The sequence below is a fragment of the Crocodylus siamensis genome, chromosome 7, assembly GCF_052110815.1.
Source record: "Crocodylus siamensis isolate JL-2025a chromosome 7, ASM5211081v1, whole genome shotgun sequence".
In the NCBI taxonomy this organism is placed as follows: domain Eukaryota; kingdom Metazoa; phylum Chordata; order Crocodylia; family Crocodylidae; genus Crocodylus; species Crocodylus siamensis.
The window spans coordinates 6442374-6460129 of NC_143401.1; the positions used below are offsets into that span (position 1 = coordinate 6442374).

Genomic DNA, 17756 nt, shown 5'->3' on the forward strand with positions numbered 1-17756 from the left:
AATGTGAAAGAGCAAATGTGGGCTGGGACGGAGAGTGAACTGAAAGGAGTCCAGATTTGGACTTATGGGGAAGGAGATATGTGCAGGGACAGAGATGTCTTCTGGCCTTGGAGACGCTTCAATCCGTCCCTTCGGTCTCACCCCTCCATCCTTAGGAAAGAGCATTTGATTGTACAGTTACAGGTCCTATAAGCGTGTGACTTTTCAGAGGACTTGGAGGGTGTCCCAGGCAATCATCCCCTTCCCTGGTGTACCACACACGACCCCTCCCCTCCAATTCGGAGGCACCTACCTTCCACATTTGCCCTTCCTCCCTCACTCACAAATATCAAAAGGGAGATGGCTTTCAAGGCAGATGTGGCATTTGCAAATTGTCCCTCTTTTCTGGGCTCAGGAGTACATCAGGAGTGCTCAGTTGTTTTACTACTGGTTGGAAAATGAAGCCCGCTCCTATCTTTGGGATGGGCAGGGATACAAACAGCAAACCAGGATTTCTGAGTGCCACACGGGTGCCATTTCAGCTCCCAGTACATGGAGAAAAAGCAGGAGGGATTTAAGGAGATGCAACTTTGAGGAACAGGACTGCTCAGGCACTACAGTAGTGGCTTGAAGACTTGTCCTCCTCTGGGGCTCCACTGTGCCTACAGCACCTGCCATGATGTAGTCCAGAGAGATGTAGCCCCAAAGAGGTGACAAAACAGCACATAGGAGGTGGTATCCCCTTTGCCAGATGAGGGAGCAAAAGCAAAAGGAGGTGAAGGGACTTGGCCAAGGCACATACCAGCCATTGTAGCAGAGAAGTCTGAGTCTCACGGCCCTGACTCCCCAGCCACAGGCACTTTCCTCCCCCCCAGCAAGCAGGGACCACCTTACCAATGCCAGGGACTTCCTTATGGGGTGGGGGAGAGGGGGAAGAACTATTTTAAGGCTGTAACAAGCTGCAGGGGGGAATAGTTTTTGGGTTTGTTCCCTATATATATATATATATATAAAACTTTACCTCCAACACTCTGCCAAGCAGCCTTTGTGGTTCACTTGGCAGATCATAGCGTGCTTTGACAGTTGAACCATTAAAAAAACCCAGTACACAGTTCACAGCGGGGTGGGGGGACTGGACGGCAGAGAGGTGTGTTGGGTGGAAACCCCTGCCAGCTGCACGGACGGCTCCCCAGAGAAAGCAGCGAGCTGCACGCACCTGGGGCGGGGGGCAATGCTCCGGATGGGCCGAGCTGGCTCCCCAGGCTCCTGGGGGTGGGGGTCTTTGACTGAATCCTTGCCCCAAGCTACAGCAAAGCCAGCATCTTTGGGGGGGAGCCTATTTCCCTGGGCTCAGCCACCCCTAAAAGCCTCTGGGCTTGAGCAGGGGGGCTTCCTTGAGAGCAGAGAGGGCGGTGGGGGAGCACCCTCCCTGGCTCTCCAACCCCCCAAACACGGGCTCTGGGCTGGGGAAGGGCCCCTGGGTGCACGGCGCTGCAGGAGGCGGGCAGCTGCTGAGCAGCCCTTGCAGCCCCGGGGCGGGGGGGGCATGTCCCGCCCTCCCCAGACTCAGCTGCAGCCCACGGGGCGGGGAGGCCGGCGCAGACCCCACCCCCATGCCCGGGCACCCGCGGGCAGCGAACAAAGGGCCGCGGCGGCAGCACAGGAGGCGCCGGTCCATGAGCGAGCCCCGCCCGGGCAGCAGGACCAGGACCAGCTGCATCCATCCATCCATCCAGGGGCATCCTGCGGGCCGCAGGCAGGGCAGGCAGCGGGTGAGTAGCAGGCTGGGATGCTGGCATCTGGCACGGGGCACCTGGGCTGCACCTGCCGCGGGGCATCAGGCTGCGCCCACCCTGCCCTGGGCTTGCCTTGCCTTGGGGAGGGGGCCGAAGAAGTGTCCGGAGCGAAGTCCTGGGGGTCCCTGGGCGCTGGGGGGGTTTGGCATCACTAGCACCCATGGCCCTACCTCACTGGGGGAAGGGGAAGGCAGCAAAGCGGAGCAGCTGCCGCTAGGGAAGCAGCAGGCAAGAGGACGCCGCGGGGTGTGGGGCTTGTGGCAGACCCCTTGGGCTCCTTAAGGGGAGTTTCTCCACCCTGGGGCAGCCACAGCGCCAGCTTCACCCCTGTGTGCCACTGCTCCAAAGGATGGCATGGAGATCTTGGGAAGGGGCTGATCCTGGTCCCGAGTGCAGGCGGACGATGCGGGGGCACCTCTGCTCCCAGCTGCGGGCTTTTAAGGCAAGTCCCTTTCAAGCCCTCCTCTTTGCTTTCTGGCAGCTGCTTGCTTTGAATGAGGATCCAAGACTCATCCATGCCCCTTCTTGGCTCCCAGGACCAGGAGCTACCTTTACACCACTGGGGAGGGGGTGGTATATCCTACCCTCCAGGTTTAGGAATAGATGGGGGTATTGTCACCCTGGCTGAATATCCCTCGGACTTCAGCTCAGGCCGATGAAAGCATGCAGCGCTGGTTGTGGGAAGTACTGGGAGGAACTGGCAAAGATGGAGAGGACAAAATCTCCTACCAGGACCGCTCCTTCCAAGGATGAGTGCCCCATCCTGTTAACTCCAGGTGATCCTAAAGAGGTTGGAAAATTATGGGAGAGGTTCTTAAGCTTTGGAGGTGCCGGCTTTAAGCAAGTTGTGTCTCCGTTGGCTTCAGAGCAATCTTGACAAACCTGGCTCCCGCCTTCCAAAGACTCCCACATCCACCCTGCTTCGCGTGTCTCACTGAGAAAGGACAAGCGTGCCAAACGCCCAGCAAACAGTGGGTTAAAATCCTGCCCAAAAGCAGCCAGAAGCTCTGCAGCTGCTCCTTCCAGCCATCCTCCAATTAGGCTTAATAGGATAGCGGCAGTCCCTCAGGGGAATGGTGGAGGAGGCTTCTGGGTGGCGGACACGAAGTTGCCTGGATTGCTAGCAAACAGCTCAGGTGCAGGGGGAGTGTGTATGCTCTGGGGCAAGTGGGAGATGCCCAGAGACATGCGTGTCCCTCGTCTTCCCCTGAGCATTTGATCTGGAGCTGCAGGGAGCTCGGTTGTACTGGAACGACATAAAATGTGCTTCCCCTGGACCCTTCTCTGCTTGGATAGGTAGACCCTGCCCGGCTGCGGACTTCCTCCAGACACCTTCTACACCAGGGTTGTTACCCCTTTTCTGTTCCACACAGTAATGGAGCCCAAAGGGGTCATAGATAGATAGGTTGCCTCTAAGCTGGGCAGATTTGCTGCAGAAAGCCACTTGGCTGGCAAAACTTGGCTCCTTTTTAACTCTGAATTATTCACGAGGACTCAAAGTTGTTCGGAGTCTACCAGTAGGTTTATACTTGCATCTCAGCTGCTGATTCAGTGTTTCCCAGCATAAGTGCCCTGGACATTTGCTTTGGGATCTTTGACAGGCCTTCCCCCTCCCCACTTCAAGAGACCGGTGGGCACAGACCAGTGGGTGCATCTACACGTATACTTTACTGCGTATTAGCCTATTTTAATATGCATGAAACCCCATAGGCACTTATGCACATGCAGAGAGGCTGCCCTGATGCGCTGTAAATCCAGCAGCCTCCCGTGTCACGCGTGTTGGCATCCCTGTGCTGAAAAAATGGCTGCAGGGGCAGGGAGCTTTGAACTCAAGCTCCTTTGACAAGCTTTAGTTCAAAGCACATTTTTCAAGTGCAGGGATGCTAATACACAGGGTGCTTCTAATCCACGTGTCTGGCTAATTAAAGTGCCCCACCTCCCGGAGCACATCTATGAATGCCCCATGCTCTTTAGCTAATGCGCATTAAAATAGATTAATGTGCATTTTTCTAGTGCCTCACAATGGAAGTACTAGATTTAATGCGCATTACCTACAGGACATTAATGAACGTGCAGATGCAGCCCAGGGGTGGCTGCTGTGACCTAGTCAGCACTTGAACTTGAACTTGCCTGGCTGTGCAGAAGGGGCTGCCTAGATCACCCCCCTCCCACCAAAAAAAAGGGAGTTTGTTAGGGCAAGTGTTAGTCACTCAGAAGCAAAATCAGATGCTTCCAGCATATGATCAAAGAGGAGCAGCAGCACAGTCTTGCCAAGTTAGGCTAGCGCGCCTCGATTAGATGCTAATGGGATACTGAGTATAACACGCCGGAGTGCTCTCTGCGCCTGCCTCTCTGGCAAGGAGACATTTAAAGTGGCCCTTCCAGGCTGAACAAAACAATTAGCTCGGAGCTGAATTGCATCATTTGGCGCACGGGGAGTATCCTGTGGGCCTGTGGTGATTTATTTCATTAGTGCTGTGTGAGAGCATGAGCCAGCCTGGCCTTCAGCTCCCTTCTTGCCCAGGGGATTCAATGACTGTATCCAGTTTCAGAGCCTAAGTGGTCGCCTGACCCCCTTAGCAAGGCTGTTTTGTGAAGGAGTTAATCCGAAGTGGGAACATCGGGCTAGAAGGGACATCCCGGGTTACAAGCCAGTCTTTTCTTGTCGCGTCCATAATGTCCCCTCTGTAAACTGATCCACCGTAAACACACTGGTTAGGCTACTATCCCTCCCTACTACCTCCCCCTAGAAGAGCTGCACAGCTACTTTCTCCGTGGGGCCCAGGAACGCTGTAAAGTTTGCTTTAACCTGCAAGGTGTAGCTCAGGTCTTGCTTTATCCCTTCCCTTCCTGGCTGCTAAGACAGAGCTGTCTTTGCTCGTCTGTCCTTTTCCCTTCATTTCTTGCAGGCTCCTCTTACTCTGGCAGCCTTCTGCTCACTTTTCCAGGTAGATCTGGAGCCCTTCCCTGCAGGGGTCCCAGCAAAGGGGAAAGGAAGCAGGCTTAAAGACTGGTCTGCATTCAAGCCCCCAGTCCCTCCTGCCTAGTATAGTTCCCTTACATGTTGCAAAGTTTGCCATCTCAAAATAAAGAGCCTGCTGGCTTGCCCCATCCAAACTCATATTCCAGGAGTAGAACTTGTGTCCTTGCTATGTACCATAACCAAGCCTAAAAATATGACCTCTTGTTGGCTCAGCAGCTACTTGGTGGAGGAAATATATATATATATATCTCCCTCCCCTGCTGTTTAATTTTCCCTCTGGAGAAACAAGTAATATTCTACCCAGATATTACAGGCCCAATTCTCAGGGGCAGCTGAGGGTCTTCTGGGCTGCTCTGCAATATATAAGGGTCTCTACGTAGGCAGACTTAGTCCCTAGAGGTGGCCGCTGCTCCGGGGACAAGTTGATGTAAGCTGCACATGAGTTTGTCTCCCAGCAAAGCAACAGCAGCTCTAGTACCATGGGAAGATCCATGATCTGGGAAACTCAAGCCAAGATTGACACGGGCTCAGTCTTCTGCAAGGGGTGGGAGGTGAACAAAACCCTGCCTATCGGAAGCAGGAGCGGCTGACAGCCCCCTTGCCCCCGTCTTTCCTGGGAGCAAGAATAGGGTCAGAAACAATCAGGCCCTGTGTATTTCTTTCCAGTGTTTGCTTCTGCCCTTTGGGAAGCATCACATTTTGCAAGATAACCTTAAATGCGTCTATCTAAGCCTCCAGTTTTCCTTCTGGTTAAGATCCAAGCTGTGTGGCAGCATCTCCTCTCAACCCTTCTCACTTTTCTTCCCCCCCCCCGTGCACTTAACATTATGTCACACCATCTCAGATAGCAGGGAAACAGGCTAATTTAGCAATTATTTCAAAGAGATTTAAGGCAGCATTGACAGGCTGGCAGATGGAAGCTTGTATCCAGCGACTGATTGCAGAGCAGGATGGCCTGCCCCTTCCCCCCAGGACGGTGAGTAGAGGGGCACCTTTCTCTTAAGGTGGAAACTGCTGATGGAGAGACCCCAGGCTCCACTGGGTCCCACTGGAGACCATGGCAAAACTCCTTCACTTCAATGGGAACAGATCCCTCACCCAGGAGACTGTAAGATCCTAAGTTGCAGCGGGGATCTGCAACAGCAGCACTCCCTAGCAGGAAGCTGCCAGGGATCATATACCCATGTCTTTGAAGAGCCGCTGGCTGCTAAAGACACTAGGTTGCTAACTCAAGCCAGATTGCAGCAGGTGATGTGGAGATGAGTTGCTTCATATCTCGCTCCTGGTCCCAAGCTAATTAGCATCCGATTTAGACTGTTACAAACAGCTCAGCTTTGTCTTTGGAGGCACTGCACGGTTTTTGAAGCCAGACGTTGAGAGATGTTAGTTGGGCATCCAAACAAGCTTTTCCAAAAAGCAAAGCTTTTGCAGAAACACATCAGTTCCAGGAAAGCTTTATCCGTGACTTCTCGGATCTGGGGAGGAACCGCTGGATTGCAGGTCCCTGGCTTTGACCAGAGTAGTCATTGGGCCAGTGGTTAGGGCACTGATTCTCAACCAGGGTGCTGCAGCACTCGGAGGTGCCTAGAAATCCTTTCGAGGGTGCTGCATGGTGTCACACTGTGGTAGCATTTAGGTGCGCAAATTAAACTTAACTCGGGGATTTTAAACTAGAATTTATAGTATTAAAAAAAAATACCTGCCCTGTTGCTGTTGTCTTGAGTTCTTTGCAACAGAAGAATTGCTCTATTATTTTTCTGTAGTCAGAAAAAAACAAAAAAACCCAAACCAGCAAAAACTGGCATTTTCTGACGAGCACTTGAAGTCCAAAAAGGTTGCAAACCACAGGGTTAGGGCATATCTGGGCAGTGGAAGACCCAGGTTCAAGTCCCACTCTGCACCAGGGCTGAGGTACCTGCTTCTTCCCAGTGGGCACGAGAGATGTGCAGACTATTTGTCTGCGGTAAGCGTGCATGAGCAGTACCACCTCTTCAGGGCTCTTCTCCCAGCTTGCTTAATACTCCCAGAGGGAAGTACCAGCCCTGTTGTTGATGAAGCTACATCGCTCTAATGATGCAGTCTCCGATCAGCTGGTGCACAACAAGCTCCGCAAGTTGGTTTGCAAACAGTCCCACATCTCTGTGTTATTCTGCTTGGAAGTTTCTCGTCTTTCTACCTTTGAATTTGGAGCCATTGCATAAATAAGAAGGGCCACTTTGTAAAAGGCGGCATTCCCTCAATATTAAAATCAACTCAAGGGTATTAGAAGTTTGCATTGTAATAGTGGACAGAGACCTCCACTAACCTGAGCACCTTTTGTGCCAAGGGCTGCACAAACCAACCGATATCAGTCTGTGGCACAGGCTGCTTCCAATGGAGTGATTTATGGAGGAATGAGATAAATTACTGATTTTATTGGGAACCCCTGCATCCACCACTCTCCTATGGAACCGCCTGGCCTGGCTGCATGTAGGAGTGCTGCTGACACTGGTACAGAAAATTATCATTTAGGCAAAAATCCCATAGTGGCAGATTAGACGATCTAATAGATCTCAGTGCTTTCAATTCAAGCTTCTCACTCAGATGCTCCAGCTCTTCAGCCAGACCCCTTAGATCTTTTAACACCATCTTGGAAAGACTGTGTTTCTCAATCAGATGACAAGCACCGTATCCCTTACTGCAGGGGGAAAAGAGGAGCATGCAGCCCCAGCAAAGGAGACAATTGGCTCCTAATCCTAACTCTTTGGTGACAACTTTACTTCAGGTCCTTGTGAAGGAACAAACTTATCCAGCAAGTCCTTTGGGTCCTTGACAGGTAACAAATAGGCCAGCAGTGCTCTGAAGAGTTGAGAGCTTGGCTTGGACATGGGCTTTATAGATAAGGTTGCCTCTGAAGTGCATGCTGAAGAAAAACCACCGAGGACGCCCTACGCATGGGTTGAACCCAGGGCCACTGAAATTTACTGTCAACCTGCCCAGAAGGTCCCAGGAGCAGCTCAGGCAATTTTATAATAGAGACAAAAAGAGACATAGAAGTCAAGGAACCTGCCTCTATTCTAGGGTCTGTTTGGGGCAGGGTGGGGACCCCCCCACTGCATAAGAAGCAGAAACACTTATGATCATGGTTCACTGCATCTTTAGGCCGCCGATACAAAGCCAAGAATCACATTGTTTTTAAAACCTGTTTGAGCAAAGCCCAGCCCACAATATTTTGACCCCTCTCTGCTCATGCCTCTTGAAGGGGGTGGGAGTGGGGTGTGGATGAGAGAAGCTAGAGGCAGTTCTGGACTTTGTCCTTGGGAGTAGCAGGTTGCAGAAGAAAAGGAACCAGTGACTGAAGATTTAAATGTCCTTTCCACTTGCTCTATAAGAAAAGTGGTATTGCCAACCCTGTGCCACCACCACCAGCCCGAAGTGGATGCAGACGGAAGGTCTCAACACTTCAAGCAGCAATTTAACCTATACTATGGCTCAACTCCAGCAGGCAGCCAGTCTAGAAGTATCTCCACTCACTAAAGAGCAATTCCTCCCCTTGATGGTCACAGTCAGACCAGCAAGCAGTTCCCCTGGATCCCAGCCCAGTGCCTACATCCAAGACACCTGCATTTTGTACCCCTGGAACAGCATTTCCTTCCCTCACCCTTTGCCTGCCACATTAGGCTAAGATGCAGGCTCTTCAGGGAAGGGCTGATGAGGCCCTGATCTTGGTTGGTCTCTCAGCACCACTTGCCCAGGCAAACAAGTTCTTTGCTTATTCCTTAATAGTCGTTTACTGTAATATTACTATGATCTCCACTTTTATGGAGCAATTTGTTTTCCCCACCCACAAATAGCTTGGCTCTCGGGCACTCTCGGCAATCAGGAGAAACCGTAGGTGCTCAGCACTTCTGGGGAAATGTAAGGTCTTAATGAAGTGGTAGGTATGGCACAGGAGACTTGTGGTTTGTAGGCTCCAGGCTGGCCGAGGTTGGGCAATGAAATGCAGCGTTGTGGGCCTGGGGGTAGAGATGGTGTCTGCTGCCAACATGTTGCTTCTCATCTTCTACTCCAGCTATAGCATTAAAGGCAAATACAGGAGGTAGAGACACAAGGTGGGAAGGGGCCTTCCTGGCTATAGAGTCATCTCTTGCATTTGCAGGCATTGTCTCCAAGTTCAGTCTTGTGCATCAGCGCCACAAGGCACGTTAAAGCACGTACTCTGAAGTAAGCCACAGACGACAGCAAGGCCGCCCCAGATCAAGCAGCCCCGTGACCTGTATATGTTTAAAGCAGAGGAGTCAGGCATACGGCCCACAGGCCAGATCTGGCTCACAGAGCCCCACCATCCGGCTCTCGGTGTTGCCTCTGGATCTGAGCAGACCCATGTAGGGCATAGCCCTGGGTCTGCCCCACAAACCTCCTCCCCTACCTCCAGCATGCCTGGTCTGGTGGCCATTCCAGCCAGTCTGGGACTCATGCTGCATGCAGCGCAGATCCCTGAATCGCCGGGATGTGCCCCATGTCCAGCTGGATGCAGTGGCATATCTCCAGCATGGGCCCTGGGGTAGCTTGAGCAGATGCCGCATGCAGTGCTGCCCCCAGAGCTGCCAGGGTGGGCACCCCATGGCCCAGTCCAGCCAGGTCAGACACCGCATGCAGCACAGCTTCTGCTCCGGCTGGACTGCACTGCATCTGGAGCATGTTCTAGCCACTCTGAGATTTGTGCTGCACACAATGTGGATCCCAGAGCAGCTGTAGCAACTGCCCAAAAAGGTAGGCTGGGGGAGGGAGAAGGGGGAGGCAGTCCACGGGCCTGATCTGGTACACAGACCGGCCCCATGCCACTCATCTGGCCTGTGAAGTCAGAGGAGTTTGACACCCCGAGCTTAAAGCGAACTCATACCATGCAAATCATGCATGGAACATCCACCTCGTGTGCTGCATAGATTGCAGCTGCTTCTGGGGAGGGGCACAGTAACTAAACCACACCAGGCTTAGCATGGAAGGCAAGAGGAATCCCACATCCTCTGAAAGCAGACTAGTCACAAAGAGGGAAAGGTGGCCAAGGGCTTGGACTAATGCCCCTGAAGCCTTTATAGAGCTTGCCCTGAGTAGATCTGAGATTCATCTGAACTGCAGGGCTACATCCTGCATGTAAACAGGGTGGAAAACCTTGAGGGAGGGGGTGGGCTGCAGGATGGGAAGAGGAAATGGGATGTTCTGTGCAAGAAGGCAAATGCTGGTCGGAGCAGCAGAGAGGCTGAGCACTAGATAGTGATCCTTCCCCTGGAGGGAGCCGCTCCATGAAATATTGATAGGATTCACACACAGCCAGTCGGGAATGGCGCGCGCTGCATTGCAGAACTCGGAGCCCGCGGGGGGTTAAGCAGTGGTTGTGGGGTACGAGGGAAAAGCTTCCTTTCTGGCACTGATGAGTGCCCCCTCCCCACTGCCAGCCTTGCTCCCAGGTCCTGGGCTCTCTGTGCCACGGCATTTGACTCTTTCATTGCAATGGCTGCAGATGCTTTTGTCCAGTGTGCAAGGGTCTGTTGGGAGCTGTTGGCTTTATCAGGTCTAGGGGTGTGTGTGGGGGGGTGATCCTGCAGGCTTAAGAAATGTAGTCCCAAGGTGGCAGGGATCAAGAGCTCCCAGGGTCCCTGAGCTGCCCCCTCTCCTTTGCACCAGAAACAATAAGATCTTCAGCTTACTCTAGGGGGCACATTTTGACCGAGCCTTTCCATGCAAACTATGCATGGGTGTTAGCAACCCAACCTGGCTTCTCATGGGAGAGGGGTCCTTGGCCAACAGTTCCTCCCTGTGTCCTTTTGGGCATCATGCCACACCTTGGCCATCCACTCAGACTGCAGCTGCATTTTAGACCTAACCTATTCTGATGGGGGCTTTGACACTGCTATGGCTGGTCAAGATCCTGGCCAGATTAGGCAGCACAAGCTATTGCAGAGCTAGCACTCCAGGTTCCCTGCTTTACCTTAGAAGAGACTCTCCTTGCAGCGTAAGGGCTATGAAACAGTTCGGATCCCATCTAGCAAAAGCCAGCACACCGCCAGCTGGCTCTTTAGTCTGCCTTGGGGTGAACCCCCATAAGAGCACCCAGATGTATAACTCTGATTTCTTGTTTATCCCCTCAATTTGATGGTCTCCCACAATGGAAATTCCCCAACTCATTGCAGCTACTGGTCTCTGGGGCACTGCTGAATTGCTTAGCCATTACTGGGACTAGCGACCCTGCCTGTGATATCCCACTCTGCCAGTCAGAAGCAGAACCCCAGGTAGTGGGATGCATCTCACTCTCCAGCGTGGAAGCGCTGCTGTAGAAACACTCGGTCTCCTTCCAACTAGGTGGTTGCGATTACAAACACTGGGACCAAGTTACCAGTGGAAAAAGAATAACATCATAGAAAATGAGGATTGGAAGGGACCTCAGGAGGTCACATCTAGTCCAACCCCCTGCTCAAAGCAGGACCAGCCCCAACTAGATCATCCCAGCTGAGGCTTTGTCTAGTCAGGTTTTAAAACCCTCCAAGGATGGAGAGTCCACCACCTCTCTGGGGAGCCTGTTCCGGTGCTTTACTACCCTCCTTGTGATAAAGTTTTTCCTAATATCTAATCTAAACTTCCCTTCCTGCAACGTGAGCCCATTGCTCCTTGTTCTGTCATCTGCCACCGCTGAGAACAGCCCAGCTCCATCCTCTTTGCAACACCCCTGCAGGGAGTTAAATCCCCACTCGGTCTTCTCTTCTCCAGACTAAACAAGCCGAGGTCCCTCAGCCTCTCCTCATCAGTCAGGTGCCCCAGCCATTTTTATTGCCCTCCGCTGGGCTGTCTCCAGTTTGTCCAATTCCTTTCTGCATGTGCAAGGCCAGTCAGGAAGAGGCCATCTCAGTACAACTTAGCATCTAATGTAATGGGCTGAGTTACTCCAGTATGGAGCCAATTCATCCTCAAGTCAGGGGACCCTGTCCCAAGAGAAGATCAGAACTGCCCATCAACCTTGCCCCATCCAGGGGATATTTACACCTCCGAGCCCCTTGCGGTGCCTCGGAAGCAAGCCCGGTTCAGCACAGATCACATCTGGAGTGACCCAGAGCAAGTAGCACAAGAATGACGTCATGCAGAGACACCAGACAGGAGCGATGCCTGCACTCCCCTGGCTGACCTGGTGTCTGCAGTTTGCTCCTGGGTCCTTATGCTTGTACTGCTTACAGGGAACACAGTCTGACCCACCCAGATCCTCTGCTTAGGAAGTTTATTCAAAAGTAATAAGCTCATTGAATGCTCCCCATCCTCGGAGATCCATTAAGGATCTCATCTCAGCCCCACCCCTACCAAGGCCTATATCTGGCCATTCTCTGCTTGCTGTATTGGAGCTAGACTTGATTGGCCCAAAGACTTGGGACCACAGGGTCCATGTGGGATCTAACTTTTCCGGGCACCCACTGGATCTGGCAGGGACATTCAAATGCCAATGTGGCTCAGAGCCAAGGAGGCACCTTCATGCAAGCGCACACAACCAGAAGCCTCCAGAGTTTCTCTTGGCACAACAATGCAACATTGCACGCTGCTGCAGCCCTCTCCCAACCAGTCACCACGGGGAGAGATGTGGAGCCCATTACTCAGACACTAACTGTCCAGGCTTCCTAGGCCTCTGGTCAAATAATGAGCGTATGGCAGAGAGCATGGTCCAGTGCCTGTGGGTGCCAGGACACCCAGGTTCTGTTTCTGGCCATGTCATGGACCTGTGGCAATTTCCTTCCATCTCCTCATCTCTAAATTTGCTGGGACTAAGTTTTCAGGTGGGTGACGCAGGCCTAGGCATTTGATCCCTTCCCCATTGAGGAATGCAATTTTCAGGGCAGTCCCAGATGATCCATGGGACTATGTAGGAGCGGAGCCGAAAGGAGACCCTCAAGAAAGGCCTTTATGAACACCCCCAAATACTAAGCCTGCTCCTGCTCACGTCCCACTGCCTCCCAGCCACAGACTGCGAATGCAAGAGACTGCAGACTGGTGTACAAGGATGGCCATCCGTCTCCCTCCCCACCCCCTGAGCCAACAAAGGAAGCCACAGACCCACTGCTTTTCTGGGGGGCCTTGGATGGGTGTGCTGCGCCTGCGGCTTGGCTACAAGTGCAACCAGCGCTTTGTCCTGAGCCCTGTGGCGACGACTCGGAGCTGCTGCAGTGGGAGGCAGGCAACAGAGATCTTCCTGGTAGGAGTCTGGGCTCAGGTATGAAGTGGGCCACTGATGGTCAGCTCCAGTACCAAGGGATCCTGTCCTCCCATTACTGATATCACAGTGGCACCTAGGGGCCACGCTGGGCTAAGCAAGGTACAGGCGTAGCATTGGTCTTCAAAAGGAGGCTAGATAGACACCTTGCCAGGGTCATTTGACCCCAGCATCCTTTCCTGCCCATGGCAGGGGGTCGGACTTGATGATCTGCTCGGGTCCCTTCTGACCCGACCAACTATGAAACTATGGTCCCTGGCACATGGAGCCTACGGTCCAAGGGTGCTAGACAAGGGAAGGAAGGACAACCTAAGCAATGCGACTCACACAGGGTCCCAGAGCTGGACAAGAGAAGAGCTGCTTTGAACCACTTCTGACTCCCAGAGCACTGCCTCCTGAACCAGCAAATAATGCAAGACACGCACCATCTCTGGGCCTGTTCTTCTTAGGAAGATTTATCTGCTTGCCCATCCATCCCTACCCTGGGGTTTCCCTGCAGGCTAGCAGTGTGCAGTGACTATTTTTGAAGATGAACAGCATCTGCAACAGTGAACAGGGACCCTGGTGAGATGAGCACATGTGCTATGAATGGGAACTAGAAAGACATTGCCATGCCTGTGACTGAGAAGGCAGGTGACTGCCCCTCGACATATGCCCCAAAGCCATCGAGACAAGAAGTTGCGAGTTGCAGTGCAGGGCAATCAATAATCACACTTTCAGTCGTCTCCACTCAAAGTGCACTGGAGACCCTCTGTACAAGCCTGTGGGTCTAATGGCTTATCGATCCAGATCACACTTTCCATTAAGCCTAGCACTTCTCTCTGCCTCGCTGCTAGCCAAGGACGGAGAGCAGAGCACCAGCTGAGAGGAAACACATTGAGGCTTGTCTTCCTGTCAATCCCCAGGCTCTGTGGATGATGTGAATCCAGTCTGTGGTTTGGGAAAGGGAAGTGTTGTGAAGCACCTGACTCGCTCCATTTACCCAAGGATATGTGGATGGCCCAGGCCCTGCTTGGGTCTCCAGAGAAATTTATCTTCAGGAAGGCTGTGCAGAGAACACCAATTAATATTCCCAGATCATTTGATTACCTGTTTTAATCAGTCACCAGCCACATGATGCACAGGCCCTTTCGGTAAATCCACGCGCACCAAGGGCACTGCAAAAGGGTTTAAGTTTCCTGTGGATCTGGGAAGCGCAGTCACCCTCACTTCCAACCCGAGCCCTACTTTCCGATAGGAGTATTGCAGAGGTGGCTTGGCCAAGAAACCTGATATTTCCAAGTGGTAGCATTTTTGACCTACCAGCTATAATGGAAGTGTCCTTTTGCTCCATTAACTGGATTATAGCTATATTCCAGCATTAAGAAACCATCCAATTTGCTACAGAAACAGGAGGCTCTCCATCACTAACTATTTTCACACCAGGCACCCAGAATGGGGTGTGCTCATCCACTTAGCAGTGGATCCAAATAGAAGCAGACCCATGGAGGGCAGCAGGTATAATTGAATAGACACAGCTAGAGGCATGCAGTAGGGAGACAGAGTAGCCAATGGTGCTCTTGGGCTTCTTCAGCAACCTGCTTTTGTATAAAATTTGCTACCTCCCTAGCCCCGAGCGACTCTTTTCATATAGCCAGTGCCGTACCTAGACTCCTGGAAGCCCCAGGCAAACTTTTAGTATTGCTTCGCCAGAGATAATGATAATAATAATCGGACTTGTTGCAAAAGTCTTTATTGCATCTGTGGTATCGGTGTCTTTAAATAGTTCGTTCTCAATTGATAACATTGCCAGTCCCATATATGTGCAATATTAACACTTTCTTTTTTGCAATTGTAATATTTTTCCCCCCATTTTCGGGCCCCTGATGGCTACCCGGTTCGCCCATGCCTGTGTCTGGGTGTGGCTCGACCAAATCCAATAAACCATGAGAGCCATCTGAGATGGATCAAAAGGAACATGGGAAGTGGAAAGCAACTAAGAGGAAGTCCCCAGTATTCAAGGTGCAAGTCTATGTAGCAGTTAGGAGATCCCCCTCGAGCAGTGGTTTTCAACATGTGGTGTGCAGACCCCCAGGGGTCTGTAGACTACGTCTGAAGGGTCCACTTAAGACGCCTGTGAAATAAAGTTTCTGAGCCCAGATGAAGCCGTTCATTTCCAAAGGGGTCTTTACCTCCAATCAAATATTTTTAGGGGTCTGCCACTGAAAAGATGTTACAAACCACTGCTGTAGAGGGATGAGTTGATATGGATCAGTATGGCCTCCGTGGCACCTCTTAAAGCTGTTAGCGATGTTGACAGTGATGGGTCGTGGTCAAAATGAGACTAGTGCAATCAACTGGAAAAAAAAAAGTGTTGCTTTATGTATTTCTAGTTCAGACTTGGAACAGTATTGCCAACCTCAGGTGTCCCCAAATCATGATTTGGGCTCTCAAAAGAGTCATGATTCGTTTGAAATGCATAAGCCAGTTACTACAACATTTCAGAGTTCTTAGCTGGGTCTCGAAGCTTTTAGGAGGTCGACTGTGCAAGCATCTCTGCAAGCAGATGGGAGAAAAATCATTTTGGTAAAAGCAGAGGAGGAATTCAAGAGCTGGCACTCAAAACAACTCCAGACATCACAAGACTTGTGAGAGCAATAAGATTTCATTAAATCACAGGCAAGTCCCGCTCTGTTACCCTCACATTAGTATTGCAGGGCAATAGTTCTGGTAGTCCACCTTCCTATTGGAAGTCATATCCTGCAGCTTGCTTTTTCTTTGCACTCCTAATTCAAAGTGATCCAGTGACTCCTATTGGCTTTTCACTAATTGTCCCATCTGCATCCGGGCCTTGCAGGTCAGCAAGCATGCCATGCATTTACCCTTACCCTCTGGCTGATTTCATTCACCTCCTCAAGGTTACACAAACTAGCTGGATGTCTAATTTGGATGTGGTTTGCAGAAGCAACTTCCTGCTACCAAAAAACCCTCCCCCCTCCCTGTTCCACAGCATCTAATGAGGTGAGCTCTGTGGCGGGCCAGTAGGGGGCGCTCCTGCGTTGAGCCGCCCACCTCCCTGTGCCAGACCACCTTCCAGACTCCGAATGCCTCCCTAGGGGCGCCTCATGCTTGGCCGACCCCTCTCCCGGAGCACACTCACTAGTCTGGGGGTAACATTGCCGCCACCACCCCGAGAAGGGACTGTCTCGGCCCTGTGTCCTCGGGGAAACACAGGCCTAATAGTCCGACAGGTACTCGACCCAGTACAGGCACTTGGGGTGCTTCCCCAAGTCAAGGGGGCAAAAAGTAAAGTCTCCCGTAGTCCGCAGACCTAAGGGGTCTCTTAGGCATAATTTAGACCCACCCCTCAATAAGTCTCCCACACCGGTCAAAAAGGGGAACTTTATTGATTACGAGGGGTAGGGGAAACTAGGGTACAGGGTTGAGCAATATCCTAGAAATCCTAAAGAGCAAACAGTGTGGCTGCGGTAGCCTTTTGATCATGCATCTGTGTTACTGCCAGCTAAATATCTAATCAGATCTCAAGTAGCTTACTCACAAGCATCTTCCAGAGGCTGAAATTCCCCTCTGGAAGCAGGCGGTTTCTAGCTCGTGAGTTTGGGGGAGAGAGCCAACCTTAGATGGTAAAGCTCCTCTGTGTCCCCCGCATGGCTGCTGCTTCACCTCATGGCCGAAGAGAGAGAGCCTCCCTCCTGCCCACAACCTATATAGCCCCTGTGACCTCATTCACCTGGGCCAGTGGGGGTCAGCCCCAGTTGGCTGTCAGCCAACCAATTTGAAATACATCACCTGTTACTGGGCAGATTCCAGCTCCCCAGGTAGATGCCCCTCACCCGGGTGGCTGATGCCAGTCCCGTAGGCAGAGGGAGCAGGTTTCCCCCCTCCCTCGGGACAGCAGCCAGCTCAAGTTACCTAAAGGGACAGGCTGAGGTGTGACTCCTCTGTGCTGGCCCCTCTAATCACGTTGTCACAGGGCAGAGATTTTGGGGAGAAACCAAGGTGGCTTTCTGCCACAAGCTCCAGCTCACGAAAGCTTATGCTACATCCGCCTCTCATTTAGTTAGTCTATAAGGTACAAATCTACTCTGCCTTCTGCCCGACTGCAGACTAACATCAAATCACCTCTCCCTGCCAACCTAACCGTCGTGTTTCCAGCTGCCTCTTGCTTCCCATTCCAAAAAGACTCTGCTCTAAAAAAAAAATAATAATAATCCAAATCCGGCATTTTTTCACTCGTTTCCTCGCCACTGCATCCCCTGGAGTTAGGAATACACACTAACATTTGCATGGTGCTGTTCAATTGGGTGATGCTCTGCCTGGTCGAGAAGCCACCCAATTAGACGGCAGCATGCAAATCCAAGTATCAGCTCTTGTTACCATGTCAAACCGTTTGATTCTCCGGCAGATCAGAACATGCCAGTTTTGGGCGACCCGAGATTTAAAGTCACTAAAATAAAACAAGATGCAGTTGGGATGAAAAGGCTTTTCTTGGAACGCAAGGCCATGAGGCCGCGGTCCTCCCAAACCAGGGCTGGGCAAAATGCGGCCCGGGGGCCAGATGCGGCCTGCCAGGCCATTCTAGCTGGCCCGCGGGGCCCTAAAATTTAGAAAATTAGTATTTATCTGCCCTGGGCTGCCTGTTATGCAGCCCTTGATGGCTTGCCAAAACTCAGTAAGCAGCACTCTGCCCAAAATAATTGCCCACCTCTGTCCCAAATGCTAATACAGTACCAACTGGGTGCATCCATACCTAGCTTTGGATTCCAGATTT

The 17756-nt window shown here is 51.9% G+C and overlaps 1 protein-coding gene across 1 annotated transcript in view; it reads left to right on the forward strand.

The window, feature by feature from the left end:
• Positions 1-1700: 1700 nt before the first annotated feature.
• RIMS3 (regulating synaptic membrane exocytosis 3) overlaps positions 1701-17756 on the forward strand; it is a 56571-nt gene continuing 40515 nt past the window's right edge. Inside the window, exon 1 of the mRNA XM_090057952.1 lies at positions 1701-1751. The gene's annotated coding sequence lies outside the window, so the exon portion shown is untranslated. The remainder of the gene's footprint in view (positions 1752-17756) is intronic.